At 37.3% G+C, this 18,897-nt stretch overlaps 1 long non-coding RNA gene across 1 annotated transcript; it reads left to right on the forward strand.

The window, feature by feature from the left end:
- Positions 1 to 341: 341 nt before the first annotated feature.
- On the forward strand, positions 342 to 13,332 carry LOC133529555 (uncharacterized). Its single transcript, XR_009801161.1, has 2 exons — positions 342 to 428; positions 13,194 to 13,332. It is a non-coding gene; the product is annotated as an uncharacterized LOC133529555 (long non-coding RNA).
- Positions 13,333 to 18,897: the final 5,565 nt, after the last annotated feature.

Genomic DNA, 18,897 nt, shown 5'->3' on the forward strand with positions numbered 1-18,897 from the left:
CCCATTGTTGGGCGTCGTGGGTGCGTTAAGGGGCTGGGAAAAATTATGCGGTTTGTATTCTGTACTATTTTTCGTGACCTTTGACTATGAAGAATATTTTTGCTCTATTTTTTACTATCAGCCGGAAGGGGCCCACTGATTACCAGTTCGCCGGACGATATCGGCCTGTCAGTTATTCGCAAAAGCTGACGTCAGTTATACGCGAATAACTGATAGGCCGATATCGTCCGGCGAACTGGTAATCAGTGGGTCCATTCAAAATCGTAAATTATATATGACATTTTTCACCAAGGATAGCATTTTTCGTCAAATTTTATTTGATTAGTTTGAAAACGTCTTTTGGACCCGGGTACGTCCTTAAACTACGTCCAAAAGAGAGGTATGGGCATTGTGAATGTCATCTCGCTTTGTGTGGTAGGGCACAGCCGGTGGATGTCATTCCAGATCTAGAGCAGAGCCCAACTGGGGAAGTGCCTCCACTTTACAGAAAACAGCAGCCAAATAACACTAGACCCTACTCATAGTGTTGTGTTCCTGCCGGTGAGTAAGGTTGCCAGAGCTCAACGAGCCCGACCCCCCCGGTTTTAGGGTCGGCAACGCGCATGTAACTCCTCTGGAGTTGCAGGCGTACATAGGCTACGGAGACTGCTTACCATCAGGCGGGCCGTATGCTTGTTTGCCACCGACGTAGTATAAAAAAAAGCTCCTCATTTGTTTGTTTGTTTTGGTACATAAATATTTTATGGTTACCTATAATAATGTAGTTTTCTATTGAGATGAGAGAAATTTTATCAAATTCTAACCAAAATGAAACTACCTATACAATAGCGTTGACATTTTGGTGTTGAAATTTTAGATCCATGGGGTCCCAGCGCGCACAAGTTTTTTGCAGAAATCGAGAAGCGTCTGGTTGAAGTAACCGGTGACCGAAGAGCTGGCGGCTTCCTCGCACAACGTATCAGCATTGCGATACAACGGGGAAATGCCACCAGCATCCTAGGTACAATGCCTCAAGGGCCTATTTTAGATTTAAGCTAGGTATAGTAATCCTCTGTATATATCCATTAGTTTATAGTAAAAATTTCTATAACACCCATATACCTATGTATAATAAATAGAAAATCGGCCAAATAACTAAGTAAAACAGATGTTTGTCTCATTTGTTAAGTACTAAAAAGTCAAGTTTGTTTAATGTTAATAAACAAAGTCTTTTGTGAGCGTAACTCAAAAGGACTCGAGCCGTATAACAAAAACTACCTACGTGCATACATAATAACAGATGTCGCTTTTGCAATACTTTGTTTTGGAATTGAATGTACACAACGTATTGTACTCCTCCCGACACAAGTATCTTTAAACTTAATTTGAGATTCCAGCCATTTATGTTTCGTGTATTAAGTGATAAACCAAATAAACTACTTTGTATTTGTATTTTGTATACTGTAAGTATCATATATTGTTGTAATTTGGTGGATAAACAGAGTTCTATTCCATATATATGTAACTTCAACGTACGTCCGGAAAAATCTTTGCCACACTTACGAAAATGCATGGAATTCTCGTAAATTAACGGGAAAATACACAAATGTTTTCAGTATTTTGTATTTCTTGTTTATTCAGAATGGTGCTTATCGAAATTTTATCAAAACCTGACTAAAAAAAAGTCGACAACAAAATAGAAGTTGGCCCATCTAATCATCTTGGGAAATCCGGCATAAAAAAGAGCTTATTAGGTATAAATTATATATTTCAGGACATTCTTACACAGATCGACCCAGTTCCAAACTAAGCAAAGCTATGGGTACTAGATGACGATATACATACGTATATAGATAAATACGTACCTATATACATAGATAACACTCATGACTCAGGAACAAATATTCGTGCCACACAGACAAATAAATGCCTTCATAGGCAGGGTCACTACCCACTTAAAATTCTAGCACCTGTAGTAACTACCAGGTACATATTTATTCGGAAAACTTAAAAAAGAAACTTGGACACATGTAATTTTACCACACCAGCTCGTAAAGATTCTCTTTATTGTTCAAAATCTGATGACAAAGTTGTATTTTATCCACAAGAGAAGGTAAAGTTGATGTAAATTTGGAGTTGATCCCCCATGTTCGCTGGTAGAAATAGAATGACTTTCAAATTATGCTTGTAACTTTTTATCTTTTATTATTTTCCTCCCATTTTCTTTCCATCGTGAGGAAACCTGCATATATCTGCGAAGAAATTCAAAGGTGTATGTGAAGTCCTCAATCCGCATTGGGCTAGCGTGGGGACTATAGCCCGAGCCCTTTCGCACATCACACAGTGGGACGTATATAGGCTAGGCTGAATGATTATTATTATTATTTAGTATTTTCCTCGCGTTGGTGTGGTAAAACTGTATTTTATGCGTTTTAAAACCAGACCTGCCTTTGAATCAGTAGCCAACTAGATCGATCACCGTACAGAATCACAAATCTAAGTCCAGCGGCTACCCTTTTCATGCACGGAATCGCTAATCCCATCCACCTGCAAATTTATTACAAATTAACCCGCAGTTGACGATAATCCCGTTTCGATGCGACGCTCGAGAGGATAAACTGTAAATGAGATCGCAGGTGGCTTGTTTCTAATATAAAAGGTCCACTGAGTACGAATATATGATCATCAGGGCCCGTACTTTTCATGCCGTTGACGAAAAAATGACGTAATTTAACATACAGGGAGTTGTTTTACAATATTACAAAAGATAACTTACTTATTGACGGGTATCAAAATAAATACTTGTTACGAGAATAAAAGCTTGTTACGCTGTTATTTATCGAAAATGTATTATTTGATAAATTAATAATCTATTATTTATTTGAGTGACAATAAGATGAAAGTCAGTTAGACGTTTCTGTGCTGATTGTCAAGTATATGTATAACTTACCTAAAGAGGTTGATAAATGATTGATTATTACGAAAATATTAATTGGGTTGTTTCCATCTACAAATCTTAGGGCAGAATAGTATCCCAATAAATTCTTTTGGATTATAAGAACATGTTAAACTACTTTTAGGGGACCTGTAATGACCATATTTTTGTAAATATTGAATTTAAAATATCTTTTGGCACACGTCACGTGACCAAACTCGAAACGTCTTTGAAGATTCTGATGACGTCACAACTCTCGGATTGACACTGTTGACAGTTAGGCGATAAACAACAAATGACAAATGTCAGTTGACAGTTCGTATCTTCTACGTGTGTATGTAGTTGTGTCAAACCGTAAACTGTGACGTCACACAACTTTCAAAGAGCGTTTTGGGCGCGAAAGCATCTGTCAAAATATATTTTGCTAATTTAACATATTTAAAGCCGTTTTTAGTATATAATTTGAATTTTAGGGCAACTTTTAGTTAATGTAGAACGTAACACAAGCGTTTCAAAAAATTGGAAACAACCCTATTGGAATCATACTCTATGTAGCGTGATGTCATTTTCTGTCAACGGCTTGAAAAGTACGGGCTCTGATGATCATAGTTAGTGCTTCTGGGCATTTTCCGCAAGTCGACCATTGTGCCTATTTTGCGTGTAACGAGGTAGCGCTACTCTAACCCCCACCTCCTCCACGAAATCTAGCAGTGTCTTCAGGTTGCTAACTGCCTCCTTTAGGGTGCACGGAGTCCCTAGGTATTTGCTCCGTCTTCATCTGCTGCCATGCCCTAGCGGGCGTCGGCGGCCACCTTTGCAGTCTTTTCTATGCTTGGCCATTCTTGTTAGCGTGGCCGCGTCCTTGATGTTTGTCCATTTTTTTATGTATTTGCTCCTACTCCTACCTATATTTTCCTCCTTTATAAGTATAAAGTCTACCCGAGATGATAATTAAAAGGTTTATCAAATTGTAAGTCTAACACTTATGAGGCCCCAAAAAGTTCGGCCAAATTTCACCTTCCCATACAAACGGGAGTTTCGTTCTCATTTTGAAACTACGTGTTGGATTATAATGAAATTTTGCACATACAATGACATGCTATTTAGAGCTGAAATAACTTTATATTGCTTCGCCTATATGTGCAGAACTACTTACTTACTCCGTTGGCTCAGCGACCCAAAATGAGGCTTGGCCTCCGACACAACACAGCGCCACTCTTCTCGGTCCTGTGCGACCTCTCGCCAATTGTCGACTCGAAGCTCGCGCAGATCCGCCTCCACCATGTCGCTCCAGCGATACCTAGGGCGTCCGATAGGACGTCCTCCTGCTAGGCGACCCAGGTACGCTCTTTTTACGTTCCGATGTTCGTCCATTCTCTCAACGGAGTCTGTGGGCTTTACTTTCTCCCATGGTTTTAGGTGTGTAGGAGGTTAGATCCGAATCTATAAGACCCTGATTCGCCCAATCCTAGCCTACGGATCCGAAGCATGGACACTAACACTCAAGGAAGAAAACATGCTGCTAGTTGCCGAGAGGAGAATCCACCGTAAAATACTGGGCACCAAACGAAGACTGGATGGAAGTTGGACAGTCCTTAAGAACAGTGAGATTGAAGACCTATAGGTGCAGAAAGTTAACGGATTTTTTTTATTCTTACTTTGAAGTTGCACAACAAGGCAGCGATGGAATAAAATTGTTTAAGGGTTGATTTTCTCAATACAATAAAAAAAGCTATCAAATCACACAACTCGTGAGAAAACTACCATTAAAAGGGTCATTAAGCGAAATCCGCAATTTTCCGGAATCAATCGCTCCTCAAACCAAACGAAGCGTTAAACGCGACACTAATACCACCATTACATCTCGAATAAACATGTTAAATTATAATAAAAACAAATAACCTAACATTTTTGACAACCCTAACTTTATAACATTCTCCGCTTAAATCTCCACCTTAATCTAAAGTATTAAGGTTCATTTTTGAGCGATACAAACGCTAGGATTGTGTCGTTTTGATAGAGATTTTTTTGAATAGGAGTTGGCACGCGCGTGGCACGTGCCGTGCACGGTTGCTAATGAGCACGCGGCCCGTGTGTGCTGTTGCTAAGTGCCGTGCAAATAGCCCGGAGTCCATTGTTTAGGAATTGGAAGCGAAGGTTTTTTTTTATTGAGTCCCGATGTCAATGATGTTTTGAAGAGGTTGAGTGACTGGTCGACTTTTATGAGATTATAATTAAAACTTATAAAATCGTAGAATGGAGTTATTGTAAATTGTACTATATGCCTAAATTAACACCTTAAAAGTAACTATACGTTACTGCCAGCAACATAAATATGCGACGCACGTAATTGTATAAATAGCATGTAAGCAATATTAAATTAAATTAAATTAAATTAAATTACCGTTTATTTCAAGCGCATGTGGCTCATAAAATGTTAGGTAGTTATGTACAATAAAACTTAAAAACTATGTTAGTAACAATAAATATCTTAACTAAAATCATAACCATTCACCGTTACTGGGCTTATGAAGCCCGCAACAATGCATAAATATTAGCCTAAAAATAAGTTATATCTAGTTTCACCCGCTCTCTTTTTACTTGTTAAGAGGAATTCCTAGTTGCGATTTTTCCATACAAACGCTCTCGACTGATTCCTCCCTGGATTTTGAACCTAGAGCAGTGATTTTTTCAAATAAGATCAATATCATCAATATCTGTGCCGCTATGTTTTGCTTTTTTGGATTATTTTATTTTGAAGAAAGATACAGCGCCTCGAAAATCGCAAAAACGGCTAAATTGAATTGGCTGTAAAAAAAGGTACAGTATACAAATATGACAAAAAATATCCAAAAAATCAAAACATAGCGGCATAGATTATTTCTTCCTCTTGAAATTTCCAAAATTTCATAATGATTAGTTGCGTTTTGGAGGAGGAAACAGTCGAGAGCGAAACTTCGATTTTTGAGTTTTTTGCGAGTGAATTTCGGTCCGAGCTGCAGTTGTCCTTATCGCACGAATTGGAGGCGGAGACAGTTTCTAAATATACGTACACAGAAGGAATAGTGATGGGCATAACATCCTTATTAGGGATTGCAGAACCGGTACTGTTTTAAAGAACCGGGATTTCCCGGTACTTTCGGAACTGGTCTAATTATTTCATTATTTTAAATAAAACGACAGCATTTTGCGATTTGACCACCTTTCGTATTATAATTTAATAATTACATTTTCTTTTATTACGTAGTAGGCAATTTTTTTTAGAAATATAGTATTTTACATTGCTCACACTTGTGCGTCACAAGTAAAAGATAACTACTTTGATGTTTGCCACTAAATAGCAAATTTAATGAAATTACATTGACGAGGGGATTTATATATAAGTATCGCAGTCGTATTGTATAATCCGCCGTATTACATTACGGCTAGCCGATATCAAAATAAGGGCCATTTTGAAATGCGGCGGTTCAACGATTAAGGTATGTTGGGTAAATACCGGATGCGGGTGAAGAACGTAGGACATTCATTTCCCCTCCTAATTTGGCTTTATTTTTTAATGTTGGCAACATTGTGTAAGACGCCATTTCATTGCGCCTCGACTGTCAGTGTCCCCGCGTCGCTCAGGGAGTCGGGCTTGTGCTATGTGCAATCACAGAGAGCAAGGTAAATTTCGCGAATTCTTCCTTCTATCCGATCTTCGCTCTGTAATTTATTTTGCGTATTGTGATGAAACTGTGTTTGTTTTTGTAATTGTGTTAACAGACCTAGCACTGCTGTAGACCGATATCCGATCTTGACCCTTCCAGGTAAAGATCGGACCAGAAACAATCAGATCTTTACCTATTTAAAAAACAGCAGTGATTATCAAACTTTAAATTTTCTTCAATTTACCTACTGACCTTAATTATCACATTTATTGTTTTCTTGATCACACTTTCGTACCATTATTTTTATCCAGTACCACTACCAGCGCGACGGTTACTGACAATGTATTTTTTTTAATTTCCGCAACCCAAAGGTTGCCTTTTAGCGATAAGACCGCATGTTGTTTACCTGTGCTTATGTGTTTTAAATTTTCTTTTGTATTGTTTTCTTTTATTGAGGTGTGCAATAAAGAATATTTATATTGTATAGGGATGATGATACATGTTGAAATTTATAACAAAATCGAGTAAAATAAATGAGCAATTTTTCGCAATAAAGTACCTACACATACGGATGCATATGTAGATGTGCACGCATACATACATTGCTAGTTTCGGATACAAAATAGAGATAGAGCTTCGAAATTAGTTTCCTTAAAATGCTTCAAGAGGGCTCTCTTTTCCTATATATTTACTTTACTCTTTACATACGATCCTTACATATTAACAAAAAAAAAAAGATTGTATAGCAACTATATATATATATATATATACATAATTGCAAAATTAAACCAACAAAATCGCAATTTTAATTATTTTCCATACTTCAAGATGGGCTCTCAGTGACCTTGACCTTTTAAAAGAACTACTTAGTCTTTTTGATTTCTAAGTTTGATTCTTATTTTTTTGGCGACCTTCATTAAAAATGACTGGGCACGATTATTTTTATTTTGATTTTTGTCCCTCCTACTTAAGTACATAATATCTTCCAGTACATTCCATTCAATAAACAATACATTTACACTTTCCCTAAACCTGTACAGTTCACGAAATCTTAAATTGTCAAAACTTCGCAACGTATCTATTATTTTAGTGGTTTTTTTTATTACTTCGGGTAAACCGTACAATAAGAGGTTTCTTAGCACATTGTTTACTTATGACATAGGTATCAAAGTTTGAGAGCCACAATTTTATAAATTTTTGTATCAGGGTTAAGATCGGATACAAAAGGGTAGACACCGGACCTATTTCTTTGTGATACCTTATTCTCTTTCCATTAGAAGCAACTTTTTTTCACCATCCAATGTTCTCCCTTGATGGCAAAACACTCGTTACCCTAAAAAAAAGTATGTCTCATCTTTACACAGGTATAAAACTAAAACCGTTCTATATTGAAGATTACCAAAATTCAGGCCGAATCAACGGTTATTAATTAACGATTCGCTACGTACTTCAAGAATCTGTCACGTGTTGAGATCTCGAAAAAACATTTTTTCACGAGTTCTCTCAATTGGTCCCAAAATTGTCCGGCATTATCCCAACATACTTTACCCAGATTGTCATTGCGAAACGTTCTTCAATAAGGCGGCCCAAGTTTAGCCCCATCGTACTACAAGTTAAATAGATTGTAGTTTAACCATAGGTATATTTATACCTACTTACAAAATTTCACAACACACCATGATCACTCCCAACTTACTGATACGGATAGGTACAGTCAAGTGTAAAAATATGGGTGTACACATCTTACTCAAAAATATGTCCCATAGCATCTTATTCCAGTGTAATAAGAGCGTAGTACCATATTTATGAGACGATTCTTTCGATACATATTTTTGCACTTGACCGTACGACGACAACCGAAGCTGAGACATCATTCTTTTTTGCAGTTTTTACCTATATGGTAATTAATATCAATCAATCAATCAATAATTTATTATTTCGTCATCATAGGTGTAAAATACATTTAGTACAGGTACACCCTATCGGTGTTTGGTATTAGGGTGTAATAGATACAGTATAATATAAATATGAAAAACAATATTACGTGGTAACAACAAAAACAACTTGCGTCGGGCAGCGCAGAATAAATTCCGTATGGCTCGCGGGCGATGTCGACGGAACGGCGCGCAATGAGCGAGCGCACGAGTCTCGCGTCTGTGTGCGCGCACTCACACTTAGATAGCTCCGGCTCCCGCCCACCGCAGCGCGACAGAAACATAGCTTCAAAAATTCGAGATTTGAAAAGTTGCTCAGCTAGGAATTGCTCTTAACCAAGAATACAACACATCTTCGGCAATGTTTGAGTTTACTTAATCTCCATTCGATCCTCCTACTATCAACCTATTCGAAAATACAAATACGTTTATTTCAATACTTTTTAAAGCAGTTGATAGGTATAAATGTTAGGTAGGTAAGTAGTCCATCTTAGGTACAAAGTGTGGGTAAGTATTTATCTCAACAATGTGCAACAATTTGATGGTGTAAGTAAAAAGGTGCGGGTACAGCTTGCTGGATTTAAACCCGCCCTTGGTCAGCTAATTGGGCAGGTATCGGTATTATTTAACGAATTATACAGTGTGTCCCTAGCCATTGGACAAAGCCGAAATGTACATATGCATTAGGGTATTTAGAACCAGTGTACAAAGTATCATAACAGCCGGTGTAGCGGTTTCGAAGAAATTAACAAATTACCATTTTTAGGGTTCCGTAGCCAAATGGCAAAAAACGGAACCCTTATAGATTCGTCATGTCCGTCTGTCTGTCCGATTCTGTCACAGCCACTTTTTTCCGAAACTATAAGAGCTGTACTGTTCAAACTTAGTAAGTGGATGTATTCTATGAACCGCATTAAGATTTTCACACAAAAATAGAAAAAAAACAATAAATTTTGGGGGTTCCCCATACTTAGAACTGAAACTCAAAAAATCTTTTTTCATCAAACCCATACGTGTGGGGTATCTATGGATAGGTCTTCAAAAATGATATTGAGGTTTCTAATATCATTTTTTTCTAAAATGAATAGTTTGCGCGAGAGAAACTTCCAAAGTGGTAAAATGTGTGTCCCCCCCCCCCCCCTGTAACTTCTAAAATAACAGAATGAAAAATCTAAAAAAAATATATGATATACATTACGATGCAAACTTCTAACGAAAATTGGTTTGAACGAGATCTAGTGAGTAGTTTTTTTTAATACGTCATAAAATTAAAAAACATTTTTTTTTCGTCAAACCCATACGTGTGGGGTATCTATGGATAGGTCTTCAAAAATGATATTTAGGTTCCTAATATAATTTTTTTCTAAAGTGAATAGTTTGCGCGAGAGACACTACCAAAGTGGTAAAATGTGTGTCCAAAGTGGTAAAATGTTGAACGAGATCTAGTAGTTTAAGTAGTTTTTTTTAATACGTCATAAAGGAACCCTTTATGGGCGAGTCCGACTCGCACTTGGCCGCTTTTTTACTTTGGAGCAGCCTGTAACCTCCTAAGGTAATATCCTCAAAGAATAGTATGGAACCTTCTTCAACCTTTTTGATTATCTTTTTTTTTATGACACTCATAAGCTTCTGACTTTTGAAAAATGTCATCATTATCAAATATTTCGAACAAATTGTCAAAAACACTGCCAAAGATTAACATAGTGTGTTTTTTTTTTGTTGTCGATTATTGAAAATAACTTTTGTTCGAAAGAAATATTTTTTTATCTTTTGTTCTAATTAAAAAAAATATTAACGTCAGAGCATACCTGAGAAGTAACCCTACGTGGGATTTCAGGGTTTGTCCAATGGCTAAGGTCATCCTGTATAATTGACATAAAAAAGGGAACATTCAGTAGGTAACAAGAGTTTCTACGGGGTAGTTAACACTGTAACAGAGTAATAAATAACATGTGTTTCATGAAGTTAGTATTTACCTAAAAGTTTTCAGGAAAACAAGGGCATAACTCACACACACACACACACACACACACACACACACTTAGTAGCATACGTAAGTAGTTAGTAAGGTAATCTTATACAATAAGTGGGTTCATTTTATATAAAACTAGTGGATAAAAAAAAAAAAACAAAAAAACAAAATGTACTTACCATAACAGGAAGAGCGAGTTCTCCTGACACAGGTGTCTTCATACCTACTAGGAGGGCTCAACACTTGTAAAAATTGTATACGTGTTTTTTTTCACGAAATAAATTTTATTTTATTTTTTATTTTATTTTATAACTAATATACTTAAATTAGTTAAGTAGGTACTTTCCTTTCACTATTATGTCGAAAAGAGTTTGACGACCGGTCTGGCCTAGTGGGTAGTGACCCTGCCTACGAAGCCGATGGTCCCGGGTTCAAATCCTGGCAAGGGCATGTCGTATTTGTGTGATGAGCATGGATATTTGTTCCTGAGTCATGGGTGTTTTCTATGTATTTAAGTATTATCGTTGTCTAGGTACCCTCAACGCAAGCCTTATTGAGCTTACTGCGGGACTTAGTCAATTTGTGTAATTATTGTCCTATAATATTTATTTATTTATTTTATTTATTTAGAGTACCGCTTGCATGGATCTTTATGAAGATAGCATCCCCGAATAATGAAAGTCGTACAAACATTGGACACTTAAATATTTTTTTTTTAAATAGAATAAGAATGTCATTTGACAACCGGTCAGGCCTAGTGGATAGTGCCCTGTCCCGGGTACGAATCCCGGTAAGGGCATTTATTTGAGTTGAACACTGATGTAGCTGAGTCATGGGTGTTTTCTATGTATATCAGTATGTATTTTTTACGTGTGTAAATCGTCGCTTAGTACCCATAGTACAATCTATGCTTAGTTTAAGGCTAGATCGATCTCTGTAAGATTGTCTACAAGCATTTATTTTATTTTATTTATTCATTTTTCCCAAAAAATGGTGAGAGAATTAAGTTTGCTCTGTAAAAGGCAAATATTAAGGAAAGGAATTTTAAGTATTATGCTTTATTATTCGTTATTAAATTCCTTTAAAATGTATTAAAATAGAAATTAAATAACTTTATAGTCTCTCGGTACAGTTTCTCTTTTGTGTCAGAATGTATGGCTATTAGGTTAGGTAGACCGCTCCCATGCGATGATGCTTCTGATATTTCCATTATCAAAAGTAATTTTATTACATGTTTTTTACTCTATATTCGTAAATTATCCGATTTTTTCATAAGCATCATTAGAGACCCTATCGGGTGACCCGCCTTGCGCAGCGCGTGCGTACACGCAGCTCTAATGACGCGGGCGCGTGCGCGGCGCGTGCGGAGGTCGCGGAAAACGGATTTAATTACGGCACGCATTCATTTGTGGAGGGCTTTGTCGAGGCCCTCTCTGTTAGAGATAAAGGGCTTAAAACATGATGAATCTCTAGTTTATTTTGTTAAAAAAATCTTTATTATTTGTAATTTGAATTGAACCCGTTTCTGTCTTGGAGAGAGAATTGTTTGCATTAATTAGTAAATATATGTAAATATATATTCTACATTGTTTAAATCGTTGTTTTCTTGAATGTCGTATAAGTCCTAAAATACCTAAAGCCACAGTTCGTTCCCCTGTACCTATAGCTATGCGAGGCAGGCTAGAAAAACGCATAGTTGAGGACTGCCAACCATCTAAGTGGTGAGGATGGAAATGTTGTCGCGTAGTCCGATGGAGGAATGAACCGTCAGGGATTAATCCGAACAATTCCTCGGAACACTCCCCGTTATACATGCGACAGAAAATTCAGAGTGAGACCACATGTGAGTGAACGGAAAGATATTGTCTGCCCACAAAAGATTCTTAGGAGATATGCTTTTCTTACGAGATCTTTCACTGCTCTGGGTCCTTTTCTATAGCACAGGCTTAACGAAAATTTAGATTTATATACACTTAGCTACACAAAGTGTATGGAGGCTCTCCGAAAATATGACGTACGAAGACACAGAGAATCTACTAATCGTTGTAAAATAATTTTAAGTAATAAGTCTGGGTTTACAATAGGGTAAATAGGATAATTATTCGATTAATGGTATTATAGTATTACGTTGCTAAATTTTATTATGTAAATATGTAGTTTGTAAGTAAAAATTAATTTACATGAACATTATTCAGTATAATAACGTCCTGAGGATGCTGTTGAGGCTGCCGAGGTACTGTAGCGCATCCGGTATGTTCGCGGAGGCGCGAACGGATGACTTTTATGCCATCAGGCGCAAAAGAATAGCGTCTCTGCTGACACGCGTGCGCGGCAGAAGCAACAGCCTCCCAAGGACGTTGGCTGAACGCCTTGATTGCCATCTCACGAGCTACTGGGTAGACGTGTTGATAGGCAAGGCTAAATGAGCTGGATGATTTAATTTTAATTTAGTTTTATGTAAATTAATTGGTACTAACGTAGGGTGTAAGAATTATTCTTTTTTTTTTTCTTTTTTTTATACTACGTCGGTGACAAACAAGCATACGGCCCACCTGATGGTAAGCAGTCTCCGTAGCCTATGTACGCCTGCAACTCCAGAGGAGTTACATGCGCGTTGCCGACCCTAAACCCGCCCCCCCTCGTTGAGCTCTGGCAACCTTACTCACCGGCAGGAACACAACACTATGAGTAGGGTCTAGTGTTATTTGGCTGCTGTATTCTGTAAGGTGGAGGTACTTCCCCAGTTGGGCTCTGCTCTAGATCTGGAATGACATCCACTGGCTGTGCCCTACCACACAAAGCGAGATGACATTCACAATGCCCATACCTCTCTTATGGACGTAGTTTAAGGACGTACCCGGGTCCGGGTATTCTCCTGTTACTAACAAAATTTATGGATCTTATCGGTCTGAAATAAATGATTTTTATTTTTATTTTATTTTATTTTTAATATTTCCATATATCTCGCATGAAACACAGGGAATCCTACTTGTAAACAATCACTGTTTTAAGTCTGTGTTTTATATGAAAGTAACATATCATATCATTTATCATTTATTTATTGCAGTCATGAAGTTACATAATAAGATTTTACATTAATTTAGTCAGTTCATGACACCCTGTTAGGGCACACAATATTAAATTTAACTAAATATCTAATACCTATTAAAACATTTCTACATAATATGTCTCGTGTATATAAAATTCGAATAATAATAATAACATTATAATAGTAAATAAAACATAAAAAAATTAAATAACATTCCATATACAAAGTTTGAGCTATTGTAAACGTAGATAAAAATAATAATAATAATTAAAAAATGATAATTAAAAAAAATAAAAAAAATAAAAAAAAACATACAATAATTCAGTGTCACAATAAATATTTTATTTCGCCAGCTTTTCGTCATTTAAAAACTCCTCAATTGAGTAGTAGCATTTGTGGATTAACATGTCTTTTAATTTATTTTTAAATAATTTGTCACTTGTTTCAAGTTTAATACTGTCCGGAATTTTATTAAAAATTGAAAATTAGTAATAGAAGTAACAATGAAATACGTGTTTTGAAATAAATTACGTTTATGTTGTACATCTCTACGCAGCGTCATAATCTATAGGTACGTGGTTTATATATTATCTAAAAGTTTCGCAGATAATTAACCATTTGGCGTTGAAACTCTAGGTCTATGGGGTCCCAGCGCCCACAAGTTTTTTGGAGAAATCGCGAAACGTCTGGTTGACGTAACTGGTGACCGAAGAGCTGGCGGCTTCCTCGCACAACGTATCAGTATTGCGATACAACGAGGAAATACCGCCAGCATCCTTGGTACAATGCCTCAAGGGCCTATTTTAGATATAAACTAGTAATATAATCATCTGTATATATCCATTATGTATATTGTTATTGTCAATAAATATTTAAAAAATTAATATGTATATGTATATGTATCTTTCAAAAAACAAACTAGAATCCCTACGAAAGTATTTACTTATCAGTTATCTATAGAAACCAGCATGTAACCCTCACACCTCTAGATGTCGTGTTCGGAGACGTTTAATCAAAAGCCAGATATCGGGCCCCACGTCATACATCAAATTCGGTCACTATACATTAACTCGGCCTGTCTATTGATGACAACGATCACTCCCTCTAGATAAAACATATCCTGAAGGCTCCTCGCTAACAATGCCAATATGGAAATATTAAAAATCGTTGTGTCGCTCTAAACTCAGCGCTGTCTCCGCTCATCTGTGCCCGATTCACGTGACCACCGCCATACAAGAGGCGCGCACGGATGGGAATGATTTGTATGTAGCGCCTATTCGCATCTCCCGGCGGGAACATATGGGAATTCACAACTCACCGCTGTTTCATGCTATTATCATATCACCAAAAGAAAGGTACTTTTCTCCCTAAGATACAACAGTAATTAGACGAGATTTTATCACTTTCTATGAAACAAAAAATGCTTACTAGAAAAAGTTACCGATGTCAAATGCTTACAAGAAAAAGTTACCGATGTCAGTATCAGTATAATATGTACGAATCATCCGAAAGACGGCTACAGCTGAACGTAAACATCCCAAGCCCTCTGACATGTAGGCACTTATTTTAGCAACTTGATAATTGACGATAATAGTACATACAAGTGCGAAAAATAGGAAATAAAATTAAATTGGCGATAAATTAAAACACGACCGAAGAGAGTGTTTTAAATCGACACGAGTTGCGAATTATCTATTCGCACATGTATCGTACTAGTTTTTCAGTACATGGCCCTTTAAATTTTCGACATAGCTACCTACTCGTAATGTGCTAATTATATATTGCACTAATGCGGTGTAGTAGCACCGTACGTGCTGTAATAATCATTATTATTTGCGCGGGACTTATCGCGTGTAATTAAGTTTTAGAATTATTTCTGATATTCTGATGTTTCGAGGACCACATTGCTCCCGTGGTCTCGGAGAAGACAAACACAACACCATCACCACAACACAAAAATGCCGTTATAAACGGTAATTTTAAAACTTAATTATACGAGATTAAGTACTGTTCTTGTAAATAATAATGTGTACAAATAACGCAAGTTTAAACGTGCGACCAGACCGCAGCTTAAAAAACGGTCACGATACGGAATCGCAGTGACGCGTCGTATGCGTACCGTTTTTGACGCATGCTCCCCACACCGCTGCTTAAAATACGCTGACGCACCGTAAATTGATCTGCGTAAAAATCGCAAAAAATATTACACGGAGATCTTATGGCAGACACTACACAGGTGACGTAAAAGACGCAAATATTTGGAATAAGCGCTGGTGGCCTAGCGGTAAGAGCGTGCGACTTGCAATCCGGAGGTCGCGGGTTCAAACCCCGGCTCGTACCAATGAGTTTTTCGGAACTTATGTACGAAATATCATTTGATATTTACCAGTCGCTTTTCGGTGAAGGAAAACATCGTGAGGAAACCTGACTAATCCCAACAAGGCCTAGTTTATCCTCTGGGTTGGAAGGTCTGATGGCAGTCGCTTTCGTAAAAACTAGTGCCTACGCCAAGTCTTGGGATTAGTTGTCAAGCGGACCCCAGGCTCCCATGAGCCGTGGCAAATGCCGGGACAACGCGAGGAACAAGAAGAAGTTCTTGTTTTTTTATATAGTTTAATATGTAGGTATGTTAACATATTTACTAAATATTGCAACGAGAGTTCCATAGCATTCGGTTTCGGATATGGGCCTAGTATAAGGGATCTGTGGTAATCAACAGGAATGGTAACCTTGTGTGGGTTTGTCCTAGTTTTTATCATAATAATAATATTATAATATTATAGGACATTAGTACACAAATTGACTAAGTCCCACAGTAAGCTCAATAAGGCTTGTGTTGAGGGTACTTAGACAACGATATATATAATATATAAATATTTATAAATACTTAAATACATAGAAAATACCCATGACTCAGGAACAAATATCCATGCTCATCACACGAATAAATGCCCTTACCAGGATTTGAACCTGGGCCCATCGGCTTCGTAGGCAGGGTCACTATATCCACTAGGCCAAACTGTTCGTCAAAATAATGGGAGAATAATCTCCGTTTCTCTTACGTCAACCGACTTTACATGCTTCATATACGGCCTCTACTAACTGTAGTCTATGATTGACAGTCGTCGACAGATCTAACCTCTATGTCGTAGGGATAGGGTACATTATTGCAGTTTTTTTGGTTTTTCTGTAGTGGTAAGTGGAGCCATGAAGCTAGCGGAAACTACGAGTAGATATACAGAAATACAGTTATTTATTAGTAAAAGCAAATTTTACAGGTCACATATTGTAGAACCAGTCAAGTGCGAGTCCAATTCGCACTTGACTGGTTTTTTTAAATTATATTTTATCTCAGATACTAAGATACTTTCACATCTCTAAAGCATTTTAGTATTTGTTGTTTTCTTATCATTGTTTTTTTTAGTTGTGTATTTCAACATTTAGAAACTGTATACATCTCTAATAAAGTATAATATTTAATTGATTCCATATTTGTATTTGTACTTTGTGATAGTAAAGTTAAAAAAAAAAAAAAAAAAAATTATAGGACATTATTACCCAAATTGACTAAGTCTCACAGTAAGCTCAATAAGGCTTGTGTTGAGGGTACTTAGACAACGATATATATAATATATAACTAATTATATATACTTAAATACAAAGAAAACACCCATGACTCAGGAACAAATATCCATGCTCATCACACGAATAAATGTCCTTACCAGGATTTGAACCCGGGACCATCGGCAGGGTCACTACCCACTGGGCCAGACCGGTCGTCAAAACACAACAAGAACAACAACATTTGACATGTTAAAGTGCCCCTGTGGCCTATAGGGAGCGTGCATGAACTGTAGGAGGCAGCACAGGAGCCGTCAGATTTTTGGCGCGAGGCGTAAATGTGATGTTTTTTGTTCCGATGTAGCCCACAAGATGGCAGAACCTACTACGCACAAGAAAACACGTGACGTGTACATGTGCATGTTTATGGTTCCGATTCAGGCCACAAGATGGCAGACCCTCCAACGCGCAAGGTCCCTGTTTGCTTAATAAATGTTTGTTTGTTAACATCGGAAGCCTCAGCCCGCTCGCTGCGTGGCCACGCCGGGTGACACCTTTAGTTTTTTCAATACTAACCGACATTTTGTCGCGGCTATCGCGCGGGCCATCGGGCAACCCTTTTTTTGCCGCCGAATATAAGTGATGATGACAGTCCGGCCCGTTCACACGACCGATAGCGATAGCGGCCGTTATGTTCGATTCAATTGAAATTGAACCAGTGGGTTCAAAATTCAAAATACAAAAAGGTGAAATATATTTGAAACGAGTTTTTATCGAATTATATCCATTAAAACAATAGGGAGCGTGCATGAACTGTAGGAGGCAGCACAGGAGCCGTCAGATTTTTGGCGCGAGGCGTAAATATGATGTTTATTGTTCCGATGTAGCCCACAAGATGGCAGAACCTACTATGCACAAGAAAACACGTGACGTGTACATGTGCATGTTTATGGTTCCGATTCAGGCCACAAGATGGCAGACCCTCCAACGCGCACGGTCCCTATAGTACATTGTGCAACGAGGGGGGTAAGTGAAGTTTTGGATACGAGGGTAGTAATTATGAAAAGACCCGTGAGTTTTCAATATTCTTACTCCCGGAGTTACACACAATGTTTTTCATCACACTCACGAAGAAAAAACTAAATTTTAAGCGAAATAATTCTTAAATACGGTGACATATATCAAACATTCGTCCGCCATTTTGTGAATTGTTGACAGGTGAGGCATCGAAGGCACAGACCTGTTCGGCATTCAGCCACATTTGAAAATTATGTAATAGTACATTACGATACAAGTGCGAAAAATAGGAAATTCGAAACGAGTGGCGATAAATTAAAACACGACCGAAGGGAGTGTTTTAAATCGACACGAGTTGCGAATTACCTATTCGCACATGTATCGTACAACGTTTTACAGTACATATGTCCCTTTAAATGTTCGACACAGTAACGTAATATGCTAATTTTCGCACTAGTGCTATAAAGTAGCACCATATGTACTGTAAAAATATTTTAAACGGCTATCAAATTAATCAAATTAAATGATTTTAAACATAAACAAAAAAAATTATAAACGTCAGTACTTATTTTAAAAGTTAAACTCATTTATGCTATTTGGTTTGTATGAATACGTAACATATTTAAAAAACAAAACATTAACTCCCCAGGGAGTTATAGCTTTCTTTTTCACAATGCATAACTCCCGCGGGAACAATATAGGCCTTTGTCCTTCAGTACACCTGCATGAAATAAGATCTTTTTTGAGCAAGTGTGATGAATATTATAGGGACATTCTTACACAAATTGGTTAAGTCCCGCGAA

The sequence above is a fragment of the Cydia pomonella genome, chromosome 1 (assembly GCF_033807575.1).
Source record: "Cydia pomonella isolate Wapato2018A chromosome 1, ilCydPomo1, whole genome shotgun sequence".
In the NCBI taxonomy this organism is placed as follows: Eukaryota; Metazoa; Arthropoda; class Insecta; order Lepidoptera; family Tortricidae; genus Cydia; species Cydia pomonella.